Below are 9820 nucleotides of genomic sequence, written 5' to 3'. Positions count from 1 at the left end.
TTCGACCACTCCTAAATTCACCTGGCATATTTGTTCGGTCAAATATAGCCCGAAAAATTTTTCGACATTAAATTTTTTTGGGACTCATAAACTCAATAGGTGTCGGTCGAATTTAACCTTTTAAAAATAACGGGATATTTTCCCACTATTACTGTTTGAATTTGTTGAAATGAGAAAAAACATTTGAAAATATAAAAAATATTAAAAAATTCAGATAATATTTTATATAATAAAAAGTATATATACAAGGATAACATTCAACACATGTACAAATATTTTTGGTAACGAAAAAAATAAATATGTTGAGAGAATATTGATTTTTTCGTATTTGATAATATTATAAAATTTAAATATTTGTTTAACTAATTTGAAAATGAACAGATTACAAGCGTTCCACGTTTACATATACGTTGCTCACTATATTTTTGTTTGAAAAAAATATTAAACTAATTATAAAGTTGTTCTTAAATATTTTTATATGAGTAGTTAGTATGGTTGAATACATAGTTTAGGGGTTATGCATTGGGTATAGAGTAGGGTTAGAGTTTATAATTTTTTAAATTTTGTTAAGGTAATCTAACCATACATGCGAAAATTATTTAAAACAAAGTATGTACGAAAAATATTAACTAATATAAATATTTTAATCTTAATTTAAAAAAAAATCAAATTTAGGGGTTTAGATCCTAACCTTAGAATGTTCTCTTATTTAGAATAAATATTTTAAGATCCAACCGTACAAATGTTAAAATAAAATGTTATGTGCAAAATTTCGTAAAAAAAACTAATAATTGGACTTGATCATTTTAATAAATAAGGTATAATTAAACTTAGTCCCAAATTTCATCGCACACTCTTATCGCTGGTACTTATCATAAAATCAACCAAAATGATGATTCCATTTTTAAATTAAAATGGGAGTTATTAATTTAAATTATAAAATTTATAATATTACTATATTTTGTAAGAAAATGATTAATGAATCATATATTTTTATCCTAAAAAATGAGACTGGATTGACACTTTCGGAATTTGCACGAGTCCCTGAATTAGTCCTAAAAATTACTTACTTATATAATGAAACTCTGGGAGCGTGTTATCGAGTCTAGGGTTCGGAAGGTCTTTGACACTTAAGTGAATCAATTTGGTTTCATACATGGTAGATCAATAATTGAGGCAACTCATCTCAACAGTGTAACACAAGAGGTTATTTTGAGATGTTTAGCCCCTATAGGGGTTTCGCAAATATATGTACGCATGATAAAAGATATATATTCGGAGGTAGGGACATATGTTAGGACGTCAGTAGGGGATACTCACTATTTTCCAGTCTAGGTAGGCCTTCATCAAGGATATCTGTTAAATCCATTGTTATTTATGGTTATTTTTTATGTGTTTACTCGTGAAATTCAAATTAATGTGACTTGGTGTATGATTTTTACTGATGATATTATGTTAATAGCCGAGTTTAGGGATGAAGCTAATACACAATTGAAACAATGGCGTTTTTTATTGGAAGTTAAAGGTTTGCGTATGAGTCGTTCTAAGACCGAGTACTTGTTGGCTAATTTTGTGGGCTAGGGTTAGGTAGTGTCTCGTTCACGTAATATTTTCTTTATTTTTAATTTTTAATATTGTTACTTAGTTTTATATGTATTATTATATGTTACACATTTATGCATATATCACTCACTATATTTGTCATGCACTAAGTCGGGGGTCTTCACGGAAACAGTTTCCCTACTTTTCGAATTAGGAGCATGTTCTGCGTATATCTTACATTTCTCATACACTACTCTAAGTATCCTAGGTATATTTGTCCTAGAAATTATAAAGAATTCTAATTTTCATAATATCGTATTGATTTTTTGTGATAATATGTTTTATAAATTTATTACTTCCTATAATATAATTACTTAATAGTTTTAGAAAAATAGCCCATGAAATTAATTAGATTATATGTTAGAATAATTTGTAAAAATATTAATAAATTTTTTAATAAAAACTTAGTTGCAAATATTGATGAGTTAGACACATATTTCAACCATAAATGTTGATAAACCAGGCTTCAACAACCCAAACTTGGCCCATTACAAAGCGCAACCTTCCTATGAACCAATCACCAAATCCTAATTTTATAAACATATCTTATGTTCTCCGTCTGACCGCATCTCTCCACCCCACACTGCAGAACCCCTTCTCAAACCCCATTTCGCAACAAACTCACTAACCAACCCTAACTTCTCCCCTTCATTCAAACTCTTCCATTTCTTTATCATTTCAAATTCTTATATCTCCAACTGCTTACGTATCCATTTGAACAAAATTTCAGCACTTTTCTTCATTGCTTCCACTCTTTTAGCCAAATGGGTCTTCAATTTCTCGATTCTTGAAGTTAAATTTGATGCAAGTTAGCATCATTGTTCATTTTCTTGGATAAAATTTTGATGGGGTGTGAAAAAGTGGGTGGATGATGAAGGGGTGACAAGGGGTTGGGTTTTGGGGGGGAATAAGGAGGCCCATGTAGAGATTTGAGTGTTTGATTCATGGGTTCTGAGGAAATTAAAGGTTGGTGATTGTGAAGAATTGAAGGGGTTGATTGAAAACATGAGGAACTTTGTACTATGCAAATCAAAGGTTTGGAATGAATGTGGCATGAAAAGTCACTTTAGCAAATTTTTGGTATAATCTCTTCCCCCCCCCCTCAAACCCCTCCTTCACTCTAAAAAACTGCGCCATTTATTTAAATTTGTGGATACGAACTGTGACGGAACTGATGATTTCATCCCACCTTGATGTTTTCAATTTTTTAAGTTTTGATCTCCTTTATATATATGTATTCGATTATTCTGATTGTAAGTTTTATTGTATTTATTTGGACAATCCAAGAGATCTAGGATAGACTAGAGAGAAACTCGTGGTGGCAACACTACAAGAATCTACAAAACTTAGGCCGCAAAAAGACATTCGTCGAACGACGTTCCAATCCTCTGATACAAAGCTTTCAACCCGAGTTTTAGATTTCATTTTTTGATCTTATGGTTGATTGTTTATTTTCTTAAGAGTAATATATTGTACATGAATATAACTTAATTTGTGATATTAGATTTGGTTGAGAATATGCCCGGTTTGTGTTTTTGCCTTGAAACTGCTAAATTTAGTTTATTTTAATCAAAATCGACTATTTGTTGATTATATGATGTAGACTTGTCAAAACAATAACAAGATCGATTTCAGATCGGTTCAACTTTTAGATAATAATATAACTGGAGGCCATTCGGATTAGATCGGATGTAATTCGGTCTGGGTCTAATTCGAATTAAAAGCGGATGAAATTCGGATAAAAATTGGACAAAATTCGGTTCAGATATTTTCGGATCATAACTTATACTCCCTCCGTCCCTCCCAAATGTTTAGATTTGGGTGGGGCGCGGAGTTTAAGAAAAATGATAAAATAGTGGAGGAAAGTTAAAAAAGTGAGTAAAGTAGTGGGATCGATTAATATTATATGTATAAAGTGGGTATAGTGGAGAGAAGTAGTGGATGTAGTTATTTTAAAAATTATAAAAACCTTACCATTTTTGGAAAGTTTTGAAATGTAAACAATTGGAAGGGACATCCAAAAAAGGAAAGTGTAAACAAATGGGAGGGACAGATGGAGTATATTTTTTCACTTTGTGAGACTTTAAATAATATTTTTTTATTAAATGTATTACTTCTAATATAATATAATGTACTTTTATAAAATATTATGATTAAATAATTATATTATCACGTATATAAAATACTTTGCACTATGAATTTTACTTATTTGGGGTCATATTCGGTTCAGATAATATATGATTCGGTTTTGTTTATCTCCAATTTATAATTAGATATGGTATTTTGGATCATTTTCAGTTAAAATTTTTGTTCGGGTAATTATCGGTTAAAATTTCAGTTCGAATAATTTTCGTATCGGTTTACTTTGATTTTCGGTTAATTATCTAATTATGTGATTAGGATCTCAGATCGGATCTCAATTCTATAGATTTCAGTTCGGTTCTTCAGATACAGACCCATGTCGACATGTCTAAATTATGATGTTGTTATGGTCAGTTTTGGATTTAGAAGTAGTTTAGAATTATTTGGTATGCAGAAAACAAGTTTCAAATTGCCGATTTGAGCTATTTATTATTCTCCAAGTTAGCCAGAAACCGGGAAGTTGGCCAGAATATCACCAGAATTTAGGGTATTTTTCAGTTTCATATGGTCGAATTTATTTTAGGCGGGCGTTTAATTTTTTTCAAAAAAATCCAAATTTTTGGTGGGATTTTCAAATTTCAAGTGAAAATTCACATTGAACAGTTTTCGGTCGAATATAAATGTTTGTATTTAACCTGCCGAATTTAGCCTATTAAATTGAACTGACTTACTAAATATCAATCCTATATGTACGACCAAATCTAAAACCGGTCGCTAAATACAACCGCTTGCAGTCGAATATAGCTAAATACGACTGGTTTTGGTCCGGTCGAATTTAGTCATTTTTCTTGTAGAGTCACCATGTTAATCCGTGAATTATAATGTGTTTGACCACTTATTAGATTAATCTTTTTATTTTAGTTAACTAGTTTAATGCCCGTGTTACCCACATGGAGTTTATATTTCAAAAAAATAATTAAATATTTTTTATGAAAATCTTATATTTTAGAAATGAAAAATTACGATTGTAATATAATTATAACTAAAATCAACTTAAAATTTATTTATTTTAAAAATTATAGTTGTGTGGCATCTTAAAAGTTTCTATTAGTGGAAAAATTAAAAAGTGCACCCATCACCGTCATTTTTCATTTTGGTAACTTCAATTTTTAAATTTTTTATAATATTATATATATGTATATTAAGATATTAAATAATAATTTATATGTTCAAAAGAAAAAAATATTGTATGTTAGAAAAAATTAGATTAATATGTTCTTAAAAAATCAAAAGTTTTATCATTTTGTATAAAATTATATATGAAAGATATAATTAAATTCTAAATTATGAAAATTTATTTTAAGAATGTTGGAAGAAGTTACTATGTACTATATGTTTACAGTTGAGGTAAATCAGTCAACAATCAACCCAAAAGACAACCGGGACAACAACAAGACACGTGTTCATTTTCTAAGATATCATTATCTAACTTTGAAAAACTTTTCTTCTTCCTCCTTAATTTCTCAATTCCTATGTCCCCAAATGATTGGTTTTTCTTTTGGTAGTTGTTGACTTGATGGAGGTATGAGGAAGTATTGTGATTGCAATGGTGAGAGTTATCTTTGTTATATTTGTACTGTTATTTTTTTCTTTAAAGTAGTCTGTATTGTTAAATCTTGTATTGTTGCAATTTCTGATGCCGTTAATTATCAATTGAATGCATGATGTTTTCAAATTAAAAAAAATGGTTCTGGGAAGATAACTTTTATCTTGCATATTCTTTATTTAGTGGATCAATTGCTCATTCACAATACTAAGCTGATTATAAAATATATTAGATTACAGGTACCTGTTCTGTTTGGGAAAATAAGCATTGAACTGGTAGTAGACATAACATAACTTGAGGATCTATGACAGAGTTAATTTTTTCAGTTCTCTTTACTATCCCATCTTACTTTCAAGACTGTTGCTAACTTCCAGAAGCAAATATAGCTAATTAGTGTTACTTGATAAAGGACATAAGTTTATTAAATAAATGTCTATAGAACGGTGACGCCTTTTATATTTCTAAAAGCTCCATTTTCATAAGTCTTCAGTGTAAGCTGTTACTCAAAATTTGGGAAACTGATTTGCAGATATGTAAATGACAGGAGACTATTCTGGCAATATATAGTTAGGTTATAAACTTTCGGAAAATCATCTTGATTAAATATTGTCTAAACTGTTGATGTCCTATTTCACTGACATAATTTTTTTTGTTATTTCCTCTTTAAATTTACATGCATGGCATCTCTGTGATCCGTGTGATGACAATCGGAGTCTTGAAGTCGATATGCCTTGGTCTAATGTCTCAATGACCATCATTACAGGTTGCGTAGATAAAGGTTTACCAAAATAGTAGTCATTATAACATGTATATATTATTCAATAATTTTGATATTGTTATTGACGGGAAAGGGATAAAAGCGAGAGCTTGATCTTGTTTGCATAAACTATGCCTTGGACGTGGGATTAAGAGCTTAGTCCTTTGGAAATCTGATTCATTCATATGGGGGATCTAGGACACATTCTAGTTAGCTTAGTTAAATTTGTAACTTCGAATATTTTTATTAATTCTCTTGCTAGTAGTGAGTACAGTTATAGCTTGAGTATCTTATAAATTAGCCCTGAGATAGTAAGAAAGCAGGCTTCTCACATTTTTTAATATGTGCAGGTGTTCAGATAACTAGTGATGTCAAACATTCAGCCATTTCTATTCAAACATTAAATGTGATGGCCGCAAAATAAATTTCCTGTCTCGATTTGTTAATCAACAAAAATTTGGCAAAAACACATTACTTACAGGTTTGTTATCTATTCAGTTTTTAAATTTTGTTAATGAATGTTTTACTTTCTATATAACTTAAATTAGCTTACTCTAATGGACTTGTAGGATGATTTTATACCTTTAAATTATGAGCTGAGCTATGTTACTTAAAAAACTACTTAATGTTCTATTTTTCTATAATATAAACTTAAAAATGTAGTTTCTAAGAAAGATAAACAATATAGATACAGATTATGTAATAACCCCAATTTTTGGAAATTTTTGAAACCCTGATGAATAGTAACTTTTGCTGATGATGTTGATTAAGGAAAATTATCAGAACACGCTATATAGGAGTCCTTTTATCGAAATTCTGAGTTCGTATTAGTATCCTTTTATCAGAACGAACGATAAACGAATCGTAAAATAATTAAACGACTAAGTAATGCAAGTGGCAAGAAGAAGAGTCAATTAGTGCAAGATTAAGACACTTAATTAACATCTTAATTCAAGGATTAAGCTTAAAAGATGCTTCCACCATAAGCTCTTGTCTTTGACAAGTGGCAAGGAGGATGAGTTCATTGGTGACCAAACAAGCTTATGTCACCTTCCACTCACATTAATCAACCAATAATCAAACAAATATCTTCTCATCACTTCCTTATCACCACAAACCAAGTCAAACACTTTCTCTCCCCCATTTTTATCAAAAAACCCGAGAGGAAAGAGAGATGAAAATGGAGGAAGATGAAATGCTTGTATCTTGAGTTTTCCTCGGCCGTTTTTCGCGTTCTACCTATCAAATTGAAATCCTCGAGAAGCTCTACACCTTTAAGGTAACCACTATCCTCAACTCCTTGATTCTCAATTCCGTTTTTAATGTTTTATAGTTCAAATGAATAGTTAACTCAAGAACTAATGTTGTGTTCTTGATATTGTTTTGAGGTTTTGATCATTATAAGTCTAGTTAAGGATCATCTAAGGTTTGTTAAGTATTACCCACTTTCCAAGGAAGGTATGAACTCTAGAATCTTGATCTTAACTTTGAGTTTTGTTTAAGATTTATGGTTAAAAGTGATGAGTAGTTTGATTATGTATGTATAGTTAGTTAATGGTTGGTTTTTAGTGGTTATTGTTGTTGTTGGTTGAAAACATTGGAGGAGTGGTTTCAAATGGTTTGGTTATGAAATATTTTTAACTTGGTTAAGTATTATAGTACAAGGTCTTGATTGGTTGATGCTTGGTTGTTGTTTTGGTATAGTCTAGAAGTGGAAAAGCATGTAAATGTAACCGTCGTAATGCCCGATTTCTTTTAAACTGAACTTGCACTACCCAGTAGGCATGCAAGCCTCACTTTCCAGACCCGACCCACACCATGACTAGATAGACCAGTTGTAAACTTTGTTTTGATATGTGGTTCTCCTAAAACGGACTTACAGTTTAGGATAAACAACTGTTTTAGTAAACGGCGTTTCGCGGCGATACTTTTACTAAACGCCGAACTTATAAAATGTTTTCGGAAATCGTAAAAGGCTTCGTTGATCCCGAGGATTTTTGATAACCTGTACGGGACAGTAAATAAAAGTCTCAAGTTAGAGTCGCCTTAAAAATGTTATTTCTCAATTTAATAAAAATAGTGGAGCCGAGGGTGCGTAAGCGACGCCGTTAGTAAACAACCTAGTAGTCGAGCGTTAGCGCTCCTAAGTGTCAAGAATTGAGTAGTCACATGGTGACCGAAGGTTAACCTTGTACATTGATGACATTGTAGGTTACCAGAGCGATTTCAGACCCCCGATTACCCCCGTACTCTCAGGCAAGTTTTCTACCCGTTATACTGTTGTTGTGATATAAACATATTGATGCATTATCTTGAGATAAGTGTATGACTGTTATTAGCAAATCTTGCGATATATTGGAGCATGTTGATATGGTATATATATGCATGTTGTGAAATCTTAATATTCTTTTATCAATTCAGATGCTTATAAACTGCATAATACCTATGCTAGAGATAAGTAGTAGTTGCGTATACTCTTTGTATAGGGGACCCAAGGGTGAACATTTTTCTAAACCGGGAGTTGATGTTCCCGAGTATAATATATATATTTATATATATATATGTAGTTTTCTATAACTATTAATCGAATAAGGTATATTCGATAGTTTTGAATAATAATCAAACTGATTTTCGATTATTCAAATAAATATCGTACTTTCATATAAGTATGTCTTTTGTTATTTATTATTCATTTCAAGTATGAGTTTTTAAAACTTCTACTTCAATTATTTTTATAAAGATTATACTTATGGGAATATTATTTAAATAATAATATTCAGATAATATATCGGGATTGATTTATTTTAATAAATTATCATTACTTTAAACATTCTTTAAAATATTTTAGAGTCTTCAAAATGATTTTAAAAGTTAGAATGGATCCCAAAACTCATTTTTAGATTTAAGATCTTCCTTTCGAAGGGGATTTAAATACTTGCTCAAAACCTGAGGGATCCGACTTTGTGGTGTATTTTATATTCGCAACGAGGTTGCTGTTTTGAGAAAACATTTTCATTACTTGCCCAACGTTCGGGAAGTAAATACATCTATTTAAGTCGGCATAAGCAACATGGGCTCAGTGGGCGTCCATAAAAGTGTAAGTGGCTCATTGGGAGTCCATCAATGCATAAGTGGCTGAGTGGCACTCCAGCATAGGTCCTAATGCAGCCAGGGTGATGACCAGTGGGGAATTCGTCCATCTACTAGTAGAAAAGGTTACTTATTGGTATCTTTGAGTGATCAGCAAGATATAAGGTTTATGCCAAAATTCTCTTCTTTCCAAATTCATTGGATATGACAACTCTGTCTATACTTGTCATGACAGAGGTTTTCAGGGAATGTATGATATATATAGGTGTATATATATATATCGGGACTTAATGAAGTATCTCGTAACTTCATTTCTTTTAAATGATATTTCCAAGATTGAATTTATTCAAGTCTTATATCGTAGTCTCATCTATGTGATGAACTTTTGAAACTGATTATACCTTGAACGGTGGTAGTTCAAGTAGTATTCGAAAAAGATATAAGTATATTGGAGTATCTTGTAACTTCATCTTTTTAACTTATATCTAGTAAATGATTATCTTATGTATGACAAAGATTTTCAGAAAAAACATTGAGACAAGGTTAGATATATGAGAACACCTTGCAACGATATCTTTATACAGTTATAGACTGGAACTCTGTGTATATTATGCATGGAAGAGGATTTCCAAAATTTCGAAAAGTATATATACATATATACTGAATATTTTACGACTTGGTCG

This window comes from Apium graveolens, chromosome 3 (genome assembly GCF_009905375.1).
Source record: "Apium graveolens cultivar Ventura chromosome 3, ASM990537v1, whole genome shotgun sequence".
Taxonomy (NCBI): Eukaryota; Viridiplantae; Streptophyta; class Magnoliopsida; order Apiales; family Apiaceae; genus Apium; species Apium graveolens.
This window is presented reverse-complemented; position numbering follows the sequence as displayed.